This window comes from Gorilla gorilla, chromosome 3 (genome assembly GCF_029281585.2).
Source record: "Gorilla gorilla gorilla isolate KB3781 chromosome 3, NHGRI_mGorGor1-v2.1_pri, whole genome shotgun sequence".
In the NCBI taxonomy this organism is placed as follows: domain Eukaryota; kingdom Metazoa; phylum Chordata; class Mammalia; order Primates; family Hominidae; genus Gorilla; species Gorilla gorilla.
In genome coordinates, this window is record NC_073227.2 from 194,092,835 (window position 1) to 194,107,888 (window position 15,054).

The 15,054-nt window shown below is 39.7% G+C and overlaps 1 long non-coding RNA gene across 4 annotated transcripts in view; it reads right to left on the reverse strand.

Annotated features, from left to right (window-relative positions):
* LOC109026440 (uncharacterized) overlaps positions 1–15,054 on the reverse strand; it is a 207,138-nt gene that overhangs the window by 160,841 nt on the left and 31,243 nt on the right. The window contains exons 3-7 of one of the 4 annotated variants that reach the window (XR_008679182.2): positions 13,305–13,394; positions 12,512–12,640; positions 10,921–11,877; positions 10,033–10,187; positions 4,531–4,599 (exon numbers count right to left, since the gene is read on the reverse strand). The exons of the other annotated variants lie outside the window; for them this stretch is intronic. This is a non-coding gene — a long non-coding RNA (uncharacterized lncRNA). The remainder of the gene's footprint in view (positions 1–4,530; positions 4,600–10,032; positions 10,188–10,920; positions 11,878–12,511; positions 12,641–13,304; positions 13,395–15,054) is intronic. 4 annotated transcript variants of the gene reach the window in all.

Sequence of the window (15,054 nt, forward strand, 5' to 3'; positions counted from 1 at the left end):
ACGAACATTCGGACAGCAGAGGTGGGGATGTTCCTGTCAGTGTCTGCCACATGGGAGAGTTTCATGAATATTTGGTGAATTAACTAATAAATCATTAGCAGATATAACAGACCAGAGTAGAGGAAACTGTATAGCTTTTTTTTGTTGGTATGGATTTGGCAAAGGCTGAGACATGGGAAATGTGACTCTGGGGACAGCAGTGGAGCATGAATTCCTTGGGACATGAACTTGGGCCGTTATTCATCCTGCTGTGTTTCCAAAGCTGATTTTCCAGCAAAACAATAATAATAATAATAATGACAACAACGTAGCAAGCTTGGAGATAAGTTACCAGAACTCATAGAGTTACAGATTAATGCTTCGGCCTACAACAAAGTGAAACATTTTTCAAACATAGAATATGCCTTTACCATTAAGCAGGCCTACCACAATTCTATGTAGACATTTAAATTTTGGCAAATCATTTCGATGTCTGTAAGTTTCAGACATGTGTAGGAAGGAGCAATGACAGACTTCTCTGTGGTATGCATTGCCTGCTTCAGTCAGTCCAGTGACATTCTGGGCTTCCAGGTGTGGCAATCAAGCAGGAAGTGTGCTGGGAGGGTCACAGCATAAGGCAGCTGCCCGGGGAGCAGATTCAAAGCACAGCTGTTTGGCTCAGAGAACAGCAGATAGGAAGAACACTTCTGCCTGCTACAGAAATCAGCTGGGATATCTGCTATTCTTGCAAATTGGTCTATATTAAATACGTAATTCAGAAACTAAAATTAAAACTAAAACGAAGCCACAATTTCTGGAGCAATCTTCAAACATTCCAGTCATAGCAGCACTTCTTTTAATACAGCCAGCTATCTTTTGAGGCTAAAAAGGAATTTCCTCTAAGCAGAAAAGTCTGAAGAGAGTTCTTCAAAGATCCTTGAGGGGATCTCATCTGATAGCAGGAAAGGAAAGTTCAAGATGCCTCAGAGACTACATGTATGGAAAAATACTTTACACTGTCAAGGGGAGAGGAGGTCATCTTAGATGATACATGAGAATGCAGTATCTAGGTAGAAATCCTGCTCAAAACTAAAAGAAGAGTATGTAAAGCTATAACCTTGTAAAATAAGGACTCAAGAATGTGTGTGTGTGTGTATGTAATACATTATATATATGATTGCACATATATTAAAGGCAGGGGTGATGTCCAAAATATTTAACAACTGCTGTAACAGTATACAGTGATCAATGGCCTTAGTTTGTCTGGAACTAAGGGCTTTTCTGGGACATGTGAATCTCAGTGTTAAAACTGGGACAGTCCTGGGCAAATTGGGATGGTTACTCACCCCAGGCACTAATCAACTGCAATACATGCTAGCAATACACAACCAATGTGGCCTTAATAACAACACACCTGATCTCTCATCCTTAATACCTGAGGATGTTTGTACAGGATAAGCCCTGGGAACCATGCAGTCTTGCATTTCTCCAAATTGCTCATGCATTCGCCTGCCTCTGTGCCTTTGCACACACTGTTCCCTCCACCTAGAAAATCCTTTCCTGACTTGGCCAACCCCTGTCACTTCCTGCAAGAAGACTTCCTGGCCCTTCAAAAACTATATTAGGCACCTCCCTGAAGGTCATCCCTAGGACTCTGTATTTACTCCTATATTTAGAATTTTGGAGGAAAAGATAAAGCAGAAACATAAATCCAAAGAAGCAAGACTATGAATCCCAATTCATTTATGAATGAGGATGCGTGGGAGAGCAACTCCCCAAATTCGGAATCAAAGTAATTCAGTGACAATTGGTAATGTTCTCCAGGAGGCCACTAAAGCTACTACGGTCTTTTGTTCATGCTGCCAGACCCTCCAGGCAGAGTAGAAAAGAATCTGGACCTGATTATTTTAGGCACAATAATGAAGATGAGATTTTCTGCAGGTGTTAACCAGAGTTCTGCTAATTAAAGAATTTCCTCTCCTCAAGTGATCTGCCTGCCTCGGCCTCCCAAAGTGCTAGGATTATAGGCGTGAGCCACCATGCCGGGCTCACAGTCAACTTGAGTTTGGCCATGAGCCAGATGAGGCATGGGTGTGAACTCAGGTGGAACCAGGTCAAGAATGGGGGAACACCCAAGGGACTGCATCAGTTAGGGCTTTGGCAGGAAATAAGTGGCATGCTCGTAACAGGAAAATTGAAGGAAATTTTAATAAAAAGGAGAAATCACAAGGGGTTAGTGCAATCTCTGGGGCTGGTAGAGCAGGTGTTACCACCCCAAGGGCTGAAGTGGAGTAAGGGAGGGAGTGGTTACCAGAACCCAACAACAGGAAGGGCTGCCTGGGAAGGGCCATATGACAGGAGCTTGACACTATGGGAGCAGGACTCAGCCAGCAGGCCGTGACATGCAGAGGCAGTCTGTGTCAGTTAATGGTATACAGTAGGTGCTCAATAAGTGTTTGTATTAATGTTCCTGTTATCATTATTACTGCTTTTTGATACACATTATATATTCCATGACATCTGATGTTTTCCCATTGAAGAGGCTGAAGTGTCAAGGGAATAAGGGAAAAGTAAAGGAAGGAGGCTTCTTCATTACACTCTCTCCAGCACCAAGAGAAGACAGTCTCTGGAGATGTTAAGAAACAGAGGCTACTGTGGCAGCCAAGAAACCCAGAATGCCAGAGACAGCAGAGGGATATCTGCAGGAGAGATGGTAAGGCCAAACTTCTGGATTGCCTCATGTTGTTTAAAACATCCGCCCCTAGGAAAGGGTTGGGAGGCTCACAAATTCCTGTTACACTTAAAAGAGGAAATAGACCAGAAAGGTGAAATTGAGTTTATGTAAAACAATGTATGTATTACACAGAGAAATGAAAACTCTTCAGTAATTCATTGGCGATCTTAGCACATGTCTCAGAAAGCAGAGAAAACTGGTTACCTCCAACAACTGCAAAAAGTCATGGTTTGCATAAACTTTGTCCTGTATAATTGGCCACAACATAAGAGCATTTGCAGAAATTGATGCTGTTCAAGTGTCCCCTATATTTGGGAAGCCAGGATTTTGTCCTCTCTACCCCCAATAAGTATAATCTTCTATAATAAAAATTTATATTTTGACAACCTGACATAGCTATGTTTAAAATCGAAAATTAGTAATGGCAAGTTAATAGAATTCTGTGGATCCATGAGTCACAAAGTTCAGCATCAAATAAGAACACAGAAACAGAGAATGCAGAACACAATTTCTGCCAGGGGAGTAGGAATGAGTTGAGGGCAAACAAGGGACTAACACCAAGAACACATAAGATAGAATCCCTCCGCTTAACATTTCAGTCTTAGATTATCTTGCCTGTTTTGATTCAAGAAACTTGAATAGATATTGATAGGTTGTGGAATCCTTTTTTTCTGTCACTTAGTTTTAGATTTTTTTTTAACAGTTTTATTGAAATACAACTCACACATCACATAATTTTCCCATCTAAAGTGTACAATTAAGTGGATATTAGTATATTCACAGATACATGCAACAATAACCACAGTCAACTTTATTATTTTTATTTATTTATGTTTTATTTTTTAGACAGAGTCTTGTTCTGTGGCCCAGGCTGGAGCGCAGTGGCACAATCTTGGCTCACTGCAACCTCCACCTCCCAGATTCATGCAATTGTCCTGCCTCAGCTTCCTGAGTACCTGGGAGTACAGGTGCATGCCACCATGCCTGGCTAATTTTTTGTATTTTTAGTAGAGACAGTGTTTCACCAAGTTGGCAAGACTGATCTTGAACTCCTGACCTCAAGTGATCTGCCTGCCTCAGCCTCCCAAAGTGCTGGGATTATAGGCATGAGCCACCATGCCGGGCCCACAGTCAACTTTAGAACATTTTTATCACCTCAGAAAGAAACCCTGTACTCTTTAGATATTGCCTATCTGTCCCCCATCTTCCCCTGCCACCTCCCATTCCAAGCAACTACTAATCTATTTTCTGTCTCCAGGGGTTTATCTATTCAGGCCATTTCATATAAATGAAATGATATAATGTGAGATCTTTTGTGACTATCTCCTTTTACTTAGCATGATGTTTTCAAGGTTAATCTATGTTGTCACCTGTTATCACTGCTTCATTCCTTTTTATGGCAGAATAACATTCCACTGTGTAAATATACCACGTTGTATTACTGCTCATCAGTTGATGACAATTGAGTTGTTTCTATCTATTCTAAGGTGCGTTAATATTGCTATAAACATGCGTGCATGCATTTTTGTATGGATATATGTTTTCATTTCTCTTGGATAGATACCTAGGGGTGGAACTGATGGGTCATGCTTAACTATTTCAGGAACTCCCAGACCGTTTTCCAAAGTAGCTGCACCATTCTCCATTCCCATGACTCCATTTTTCTTACTTCCCTTAGGACTGTTAAAAAGTTAGTCAACTTAATAACCAAGTGAAAGCACACAACACTGGGGTGGTCTATACACAGTCACAACCACGAATAATTCTCAGAATAATTCCGCTTTCACTTTCCTATCCATTCCCAAAAGTATACTGACCTTCTACAGCAAGTCACAGCAAATCTTGAGCAGATTCACGTAAGAACTCTGTAGTCCTTTGTAGTAGCTCTGTGAAATGCAAACACCTTATGTATTTTATCTTCAAAAAGGAAGTGAGATAGATAGGAAGGGCATGACTGTCTCCATGAAGCAGATGGAAAAACAAAAACACAGGCAAATTAACTTCACTTGCCTTAAGACACATCTAAGTGGTGATGTCAGAGAGAGTATCACATATTTCAATCTCTTCCCTCAAGGAAGTTATAATTGAGTAGGAATTATAAAGTCTTACTAAGATCATACATGGTAACAGTACAAGCTGCATGTGCTATAAGTCAAATGAATGACAAGCCAAAATTTAATAAGAGCATGGTAAAATGTGAGAGCAGCGGGATAAGCGTGTACTGGGGAGGATGAAGGAAGATATAAGGAAGATCTCCTGAAGGAGAAGAAAAGGTGGCACCAGAACTGAGCTTCAGAGGATGCATAGGAGTTTGAGAGTTTGACTCAGACTAAGTTGAGAGAAGACACTCCTGGCCTACAGAGCAACAAAACCAATGACTTCGAAAATGCAAGCAGAGCCAAGGAACAATGGGTAGTCCAATCTGAGTGGAAAATATTCCCTTAAATTTAGCTGAGTAGTAACAGGTTGTGAGTTTGGTTATAGATGACAGATTAAAGAATCTGGTCTTGGCCAGGCATAGTGGCTCATGCCTGTAATTCTAGCACTTTCGGAGGCCAAAGCAGGCAGATCGACTGACGTCAGGGGTTCAAGACCAGCCTGGCCAACATGGTGAAACCCCATCTCTACTAAAAATACAAAGACTAGCTGGGTGTGGTGGCTCATGCCTGTAATCCCAGCTACTCGGGAGGCTGAGGCAGGAGAATCAATTGAACCCAGGAAGCAGAGGTTGCAGTAAGCCAAGATTGCACCACTGTACTCCAGCCTGGGTGAAGGGGTGAGACTCTGAAGGGGTGAGACTGTCTCATTAAAGAAAAAAAAAAAAGAATCTGGTCTTTATTCAGTAGGCAGTAGAGAAACACTGGCAGAAATTTTAGCGAAGGATTTTCATAAACAATGTGGTGTTTTAATGATACTATTTTGGCAATGCTGTATAAAAAAAAGGTAAAAGGATAGGTAATGAAAGTGGAAACAGTAGATATAAGACTAGCAAAGTAGGCCAGATGCAGTGGCTCACACCTGTAATCCCAGCACTTTGGGAGGCCGAGATGGGAATCACTCGGGGCCAGGAGTTTGAGACCAGTCTGGCCAACATGGCAAAACCCCATCTCTGCTAAAAATACAGAAATTAGCTGGGCATAGTGGTACATGCCTGTAATCCCCGCTACTCAGGAGGCTGAGGCAGGAGAATCACTTGAGCCCGGAAGGAAGAAATTGCAGTAAACCGAGATTGTGCCACTCAAACTCCTATGCATTCTCTAAAGCCCAGCTTTGGTGCCACTTTTTCTTTTCCTGTAGTGAACAGACATCCCTTTGAGACAGGGGACTCTGTCTCAAAAATAAAATAAAATAATAAAATTTAAAAGACTAGCAAAGTAGTCCAAGTGTAAAATAACAAATGTCTAAATCAGAGATTCTAAACCAGGGGATTATTTTGCCCCCATAAGACATTTCCAATGTCTGGAGACATTTTAGGCTGTCATACCAGGGAGAGTGCTTCTGGCATCCATGAAGTAGAGACATCCTACAAAGCACAGGAGAATACCCTACCAAAAAGAGTCACCTGACCCACAATGTAAATAGTGCCCAGGTTGAGAAAACCTGGTCTAAATCAAGGTGGTGGCAAGGGAAAATAAAAGCAAATGACAGATATGAGAATTACTTTCAAGGAAAAGGTGATAGGATTTGATGACTGATTGGGTTTAGGGGCAAAAATTGGGGAGTAGATAGTTTATAACTTGCGTGGTTGACAAAATTATGACAGTGAAAACAATTTTTTTTGAGACAGGGCCTTGCTCTGTCACTTAGGTTGGAGTGCAGTGGCACCATCACAGCTCACTGCAGCCCTGAATTTCCAGGCTCAAGCAATCCTTCCACCTCAGCGGATCTACAGGCATGCACCACCATGCCCAGCTAATTTTTTTTTCCCTCCTTCCTTCCTTCTCTTTCTTTCTTTCCCTTCTTTCTCTTCCTTTCTCTCCCTTTCCCTTTCCCTTTCCCTGGCTGATCTCAAACTCCCGGGCTCAAGTCATCCTCCTACCTTGGCCTCCCAAATTGCTGCGATTATAGGCATGAGCCAGTATGCCTGGCCAAAAACCAAAACTTTTTTAAAGAAATTGGTAGTAGGAGGAAGGAAGAGTGTAGTGAATATATATTTTTTAATCCTCTCAGTATCCCAATTTTTGGAAACAACCTCTTTCCCAAAATGTAATGTGATTTGGGTGAGGAAGGTAACACCCGCAACCCCACCCCAAATGGTACTTTCCTTACCTAGGTCTGGCCAATCAGAATCCACTGTAAACTTGGCCTTAGGGAATGGTTCTCTAGGTGGGCATGCGATCCAGGCATCCCAATTAGAGTTCCTGCAGGAATTCTACGCATATCACGCATGAAGCTAGCCTGTCTGAGAGCAAAATTAAACAGAGGCAGGCAGAGCAGAATGAGTGAACAAGAGAGAGAGAATGAATTTAAATAATATCGTTTAAGCTCCTGGATTCTGCTATGCCTGAAATACAAGATTTAGATTTAGATTTCCCAGTTAGATTAAGCCTATATGTTTCCTACTTTGCTTATGCTAGTTTGAGTTGGATTTCTATCACTTTTAAATGAAAAAGTCTCAGCTAATTACAAAAGGATGAGATTAGTTTTAGATATGTTAGTAGATGGAAAATATATTGAATAGGTGTAATTTGGGGAGTGGCTACAATTTAGGAGATTAGATTAAATTAGAAAATATATTTTGGAAATCATTTCTTTATACGTTACATTTGGATGCGAGAATAGTTGCAATCCTTTGAAACAGGCCAAGGATAGACAGAAATACTTTGTATTTTATAATTTATAATAAAATAAAAGGGATTATAAATTATTATTTAAGAAGTCTAAATTATTAACTTGTGATCATTCAGAAATAGTAATTCCAGGAAAGATGTTGGAAACAAGTTACTTATGAGCTATTGAATTATTTGTAGTTTCCACCACATGTAGAATAGCTTTGAATGTGTTCAATTCTGCTCTATCAACATGTTAATCATTTGCCCATTTACTCTTAGATTTCTTTTTTCTGCTTCCCCTGTTCTGCTCTGTATCACAGAGGGTTGATTTCTGAAAAACACATTACCAGTGCTTCTTTGCTAGCTGGCTTTTGTTTAGTTTGGTTAGTAAGCATCACTGGCAGGAGTGTGTAATGTAGGCGGGGAGAAGCCAGTGAACGCTCCTCCATTCCTCGCTTTGGCCAGTACTTCTGATATTGCTTGTGTCTCCTCCGTGGTCCCAGCTTCCCTGGGGAAGCCTTACCCTTTGTGGTCCCAGCACCCACTGAGCAGCCCCAGCTCCTAAACTGTGGTGAAACCACCTCCTCTAGAAAGGTGATGGTAACTTCCTACTTTTGCAAAGACCTGCCCTCACCATTTGCTGTTTGCCTTTTTAGCACTTCCCACTTCTTTGTTAAGTTCCCCATGTTAAATTCTCTCAGTGAAACCACTTGGTCTGGGTTCTTTTTTCCTGACTGTACTCTGACTGATTCATTTCACTTGTAGTCTCCAATTCAAACCACCAGAAATGGGATGATGAACAGGGGAACCAAAGGAGCACATTGACCATTTCTGCCCCTTCAATTAAATTATATAAGATGTATAAAACTATTGCGTTGCTAGTGGTAGACATAGACATAGAAAATATAGTTCATAAGGAGCATATAATGTAAAGCCACATATAAACAAAATAAAAATATAAAATAGTATAGCTGTAAGTTTTAGAGTTCAGAGGAAGGAGAGGTTGGTGTTAATAGTAGGTAATGGAGGAGATAAGACCAGAGCTGAACTCTAAAGGATGGAAAACCAAGTGGTGAAAAAGAACAGCCAGCAAGATGTGGGGGAGAAAGGTGGGGCACAAGGAAGGAACAGGATTGGGCCCGGTGTGTTCATGGATGGAAGATGGACTGAAGTGAAGGCATGGCAGGGAGGGTATGTAAATTGTTTCAGACAGTCAAGGAAAAGTCACACCACAGAGGTTCTTCAATAACAGGAAGAAAACCGTGAGGTCTCTATTCAGAAAAGCTGAATGGAGAGACTATGTCCTTAGGCGATGAGGGCTGTAGCCCCTTCTTCATCTGGTTATGAAACACAGAACAAGGAGTCTGAAAGCCAGATTTTCTTCCCATTAACCACTTTGTAATCTTAAAATCCTTAGGGTCTCAGTTGCCTAATTGCAGAGGAGTTTATAATAAGTAAGAGTCACCTAAAAAAAGTTCTTTGTTGCTGTTTTTCAAGTTGCTAAGTATTTTAAAGATATTTACTACACACCTAATCTTATACTCTAAGATTAGGAGGTTAGTTTTATTTTTGCCAATGCCCAGTGTACTCCTTCATAATAAAGATGACTCTAGGTTGCATAAGAGTAACCAGAAAGAAGGGTATTTTTCCTAGTACCTAGTTCTAGAACATGCTGAATTGAGTGTAACTCTAACCTCAAAAAACTAGAGTAGATAAAATGAAGTAATACTTTTCACGTAGCATATTAATTGCTATTAAAAAGTGAAAGCATACATAACCCCTAGAAAGGGTATGTCATTTGAAACTTGATGAATTTTTTGAGAATGAAAATGAAAAGCAACATTAATGCAAAGGTTAAAAACAACGTTAGAATTTCTAAGTGGGTTAGTTTGACAAGTGGCTGATGAAATAAAATTCTACATCCCACTTTATATTAAAGTGAATTTGTTTTGTCAGGTGTATTATAATTCACATTAGAAAAGCTAGTAATCATTTTACTGTTACTTCCACCTTTATTGTGGGAAGAACTTGGAGAAGCAATAGCTTAGCTCTTATCCAATGCCAGGAATGAATTGCAGTCGGAACAAACAAAAGACTTAATTATAACCTTTAAGTGAAAGCACGAATAGCACACATGTAACTGACATCTTATCCAAGACAGAGTTTTTAAAAAGAACAAGAAAGAGAATAAAAGAAGTGATGCTAACTGGAACTTTAGCATCTGGAAGAAGAAATCAAACTTAACTTCTACCATTGTATAAATTAATATTGGTAAAAATTAGTTTTACATTTTGAGTCTTTGAAGGGATTTTCAACTGTCTTTGAGTCTGTTTTAACTTCCACCAAAACTGTCAGAATTTCAGTACTGATAATAAAAAGAATTACAGTAGATATGGTCTATATAATGTTATGAAATGAAGATATATGTGACTCGAGCATAGTTTGCAAAACATGTAATTTCATCTATGGCTTAAGCTGGGGGTAAGGGGCCTTTAATAGAAAGTAGGTAAAAATAAACCTCTTAACAGAAGGTGAATCAAAACTTACCAGGGTCCCATAACCACATCATTCAATAAAATGAGCAGGCTGGGAAATGAAGAAAAATTAATCCAACGGGCGTTTTCAGTTCTGAATAACAACATGGCAAAGCAAGAGCTCAATTGTTGCACTTCCACAAGATGATGATGATGCTGAGCAGTCTCCTGAGTTTGACAAGAATTTCAGTGAACCCTTAATTGTTAAGTCATTATAACAACTACTGATGTGTCATCCCTACTATAATTGCTTTAGGCTCTTTCCAGCACCTGTTTTGCATTTAGTGTTAGCATTAAGAGACTTAACACACGTGTAAAATAAGACTATTACTCTGTCAGCTGCATGTATACATTTGTTATAAAGCTTTTTTAAAAACACACACACAGCCCGGCGTGGTGGCTCACGCCTGTAATCCCCAGCACTTTGGGAGGCAGAGGCGGGTGGATCACCAGAAGTCAGGAGGTGGAGACCAGCCTGGCCAACATGATGAAACCCCATCTCTACTAAAAATACAAAAATTAGCTAGGCGTGGTGGCGCATGCCTGTAATTCCAGCTACTTGGGTGGCTGAGGCAGGAGAATCACTTGAACCCAGGAGGCGGAGGTTGCATTGAGCTGAGATTGGGCCATTGCACTCCAGCCTGGGCGACAGGGTGAGACTCTGCCTCAAAAACAAACAAAACAAAAAAACACACACACAACACAATGGAATAACCTGCATCTTTTAGTGTTGTGCAAATGAGATCGCCTCTTTGAGCTCTGAAGGTCAAAAATTATAAAAGGAAACACAACAACAAAATTCATGCAATCAATCCAAGAGCAATTTTACAAAAACCTTGAAAAAAGAGAAAAGCAGTAATTTTCACATAGCCAGTATTCTGAGAAAAGAGGATTTATTTACCTTGGTAGCCACTACATCCTCCACACCTCCTAAAATGCCTGTGCCCCAACATCATTTATGTGGCCAAAGCTGCTTTCAGCTCAACCTCCTGGCCCATGAAAAGGCTGAAAAGTCATGGAAAATGGAGTCACTGGAAACAGAAGTGAGCCACGACCCCGCCCAGTCTGCTCTTCTCATAGCACCCTTCTGTAACAAGCGGGCAATTTGTAAAAAGAAAGCCCTTGAAAATCACCTGTTTACGTTCCAGTTCTTTCTCTAAAAACAACCGTGGTCCTTATCTGAATAGATTGACACTGAATTTATGCAGATAATTTACATGAATATTTCAATCTCCACTGATGGAAGTAGAGGTTTATGGGATCTAACCTCAGAGCCTCATTTGTCAAAACAAAAACAGCCATTATTGGGAGCCTCAGAGTAATTTATTCCCATCACAGTATTAAAAATATATGTATCAGGATGCAGCTGTGAGATCAAGGTACCTTCAGGTCCCCTCTCTTGTCAGTCTCTGGAAGGATAAGAAAATGTCCCCACTCTGATCACTGAGTCAGTGTAGAACCACAGTCCCCCGGGTGGGTTCTGTGGGATGGCACTTCTGTGAGAATAACTTAAGTTACACTTTAGCAGGAGCGGCCTGTCCGACCTGCAGCGTTCCGTCAATGGCACACTGGGCAGCAGCTTCATGTTGATGCCCCAGGGTGGGTATATAACTCATCCTCCACAGGGGAGAGGTTTTGAAATACTTCTGATATCAAAACTACCCAGTAGCAGGCTGGCCTCCTCAGCCCCAGAGCTGTTTATCTTGTTTTAGAGATGATGTTTCCATTCTTTCTTTAACATGAAAGCACAGTGGATAGATGGAAGTTTTGAAAACCTGTACCAGAAAGATTTATCAACTAGTCCATTTTATCATCACTTGAGAAGAGTTCAGAAAGTATGCCTTCCAACATGAACAATCTAGAAAAGAAGAGAGTTAAAATAAACTGCTCTCTAGAGGTATTACACTAAAGAAAAACATAAAGACCTACAGTGGCTATTCAGGACCTACTATTTTTGGTTTTGGTGACAAAAAATAATTTGGAATAATATCAGTAGCTAAAATAGTGGATATGCAGGGACTGCAAAATGAAACCACAACACAGATACAATCTGAAAGTAAATGAGCTGTGACTCTTAAAAAATTAAAAATTCTCATACCAAAAAAATGCAATGCTAAGAGAGTTCTCAAATTTTTTTTCTATTCCTACTGTAGTAGATAAAAGGCCGTGTATATTTTACAGAAAGAGAAATCCAACTCACAGGACACCCAGAGAGTAAGAGAGTTGTCAAAGATTACATAGCAAAGTCACTCTTGATTTTCAGACTCTAAACACACTGCTCTGGCCACATTACTGCACTGTTGTTTCAGAGGTCATTTCACATGAGAGCATGTTCTCTTTCATTGCCAAAGAAAAAGAAGTAAAAGATTTCACTAGATATATTGGACCAGGTTTAGGTATTAGAGGAAAAACAAAATCACTTGTTTGTTGTGGTTGACTTAATGCCTTACAGCCTCATTTTCTTAACACTACAAGCCAATAAAATGTTTTACTTTGCACTTTCTTGGAAGCCAGTTGAAAGTCGGCAGATGGTTTCCCAATGGCCTATCAAGGCACTTTTTCTGATCTCCAACTTTGTGATGGATGTGGTATAGTTTTAAACCCAAAAATTTTATGGCAAACTGTGAGGTTAGAAGAAAGAAACAGGTGTTGAGTGATACAGAGATACGTAGGATCAAGTTACTTGAAACACCATTTTCATATTCAATTTTTTTTTTTTTTTTACTTGAAAGCCAAGGAAGGGGTTTACTCCCTACAGCGAGGATATTTTGAAGATGAAAATGCAAAGTTGGGGATTTCGGACTAACGTTGTCTCTCCATCATAGAAAAAGCATGAGTTTTATGGCTTTTGAAGACTAAGCGAGAGATGGGTCTCTGAGAAAGGCCTGTTAAGGATATGAATTGTTAGGATAGCATAGTGCAAGTGTAGCAAATTTCTTTACTCTCTGTGAACAGCATGGAAGGAGATATACAATTGTATTTGTGGAATTAAAGGCATTCTAAAGATTTATGACTTTTCACATTCATTTTAAGGCATTCTGAAGATTTATGTCTTCTTACATTCATTTTAAGGCATTCTAAAGATTTAGAACTGAAACTGATTGTAAAATATGAGTCAGGCAATGTCTGCTTTTTGCAGCTACTGCAGGGTTTGATTTGCAAATGCATTTGATTTGGAGAAATGGCACTTTGTAATTTATCCACTGGCATAATAGATGATCCAACATTCATTTAGTCCCTTTCCCCATGCTGCTAACAAAATGCATCATGATTTAGTAAAATTACCTGGTATTTGGGGCAGGAAAGGGCCTCGGGAGATTAAAGGTGAGAAGGGGTTATATTGCAGAATGATGTCTTCTAGGAACTAATCTTGCCCTAGGGCGATACAAAATGAGCAACTGGTGAAGGCAGTTACAGAATAGCTCATATTTGGTTTTTTCAGCAGAGTCCAGTAATACTTGATGGTTAGCATTACCAGTACATACACACAACTATATTGCATTTCCCTTGGTTTTGCTTTCATCTTATTTAATATTCCTTCATAACTTTTTACTTAAAACACAGCGTAGAGATGTAGGAAGAAAATCATGTGGGTACATAAATAATTCATGTGCACCTGAAGGCATAAAAATCATGCTAGACAAAAACAAGTAGTAAGAAAGGTGAACAAGAAGTTAAATTTAAATGTTGTTGGAGGGGGAAAAAACACCCCAGTGTAAATCTAACTGAAGGAGTCTGAAATTTAATAAAAAGTGACATGGCTCTCTCAATGAGAATGTATGTAACCTTAATCTTTGGCCCACATCCGGGCAATTAAACTAATTCATCAGGGATTGTCTTGAGTTTGAATAATTTTAGTGTCCAGAAGATTGTTAATGTTAAGATACAGAACTATCAGCTCAGTATAAAGATTTCCAACTCCATTTACAGAGTGTTCTTCTTTGCCTTCTAAGATAATTTTCTGAACTATGCCCATGCTTCTTAGGAGCATGCCAATCCACTTGCAGACTTCAGTGGCAGTAGCAGTATGTCTCCAGACTTTAGAATTAGAGGTTTCAGCACTGACTAAAAGATAGTAACTACTTTTTAAGGATAATACGTGTATTTAAAACATAAAACATATTTTCAGGGAAAACAATTTTAATAGCCTTAGGTTAGATGAGGCTTTACAAAGCATTTAACTATGTTGTATATACTTTAGAGGGATATTTAATAGATTAATATTCATTAGTTTATTTTCTCAATGTATTGAAGCAAGTACACCAACAGAAAAACAATGCACAGTAACCTAAAATCTAAAAGAAATGTAAGTGCACAGGTATAAAAGGCAGCAAAGCTACCTTTTTACGTATTAGTGTTATACTTCCTTAGGTATGTATTTCCTTTAATTCTATATACTGATAAATTAATGATACTAATAATGGTTAACACTTATTTAATACTATGTCAGGCACTATGCTGAGTATTTTACAAGATCTATCCCATTTAATCCTCCCAACAACCCTATCAGTTACCACCAATGTATAGGTGAGGGAATGTAGTACAGATGAGGGAATCTGGATAAGAAACTTGCACAATAATTAATGCCACTAATGACAGAATTATCTGCAATCCAGATCCACTAGAATTTCTCTCTGACTTCAATCATTCTTCTTTATAATGAAAGATACTTGCAGCCAAGGAAAAGGGAGATCATTTGCAAGTGACTGAAGGCCACATCCCTATCTAGAATTTTCTTCTCTGTAACGGTTAAGATTCTCTCTCTCTCTCTCTTTCTCTCTCAAGAGATGGTGACTCACTCTGCTGCCCAGGCTGGAGTGCAGTGGTATGATCCTAGCTCACTATAGCCTGGAACTCTTGGGCTCAAGTGATCCTCCCACCTCTGCCTCCTAAGTAGCTGAGACAACAGGCACAGACCACTATGCCTGGCTATTTTTTTTTTTTTGGTAGAGATGGGATCTCACTATGTTGTCCAGGCTGGTCTTGATCCTGGACTCAAGCAATCCTCCTGCCTCGACCTCCCAAAGTGCTGGGA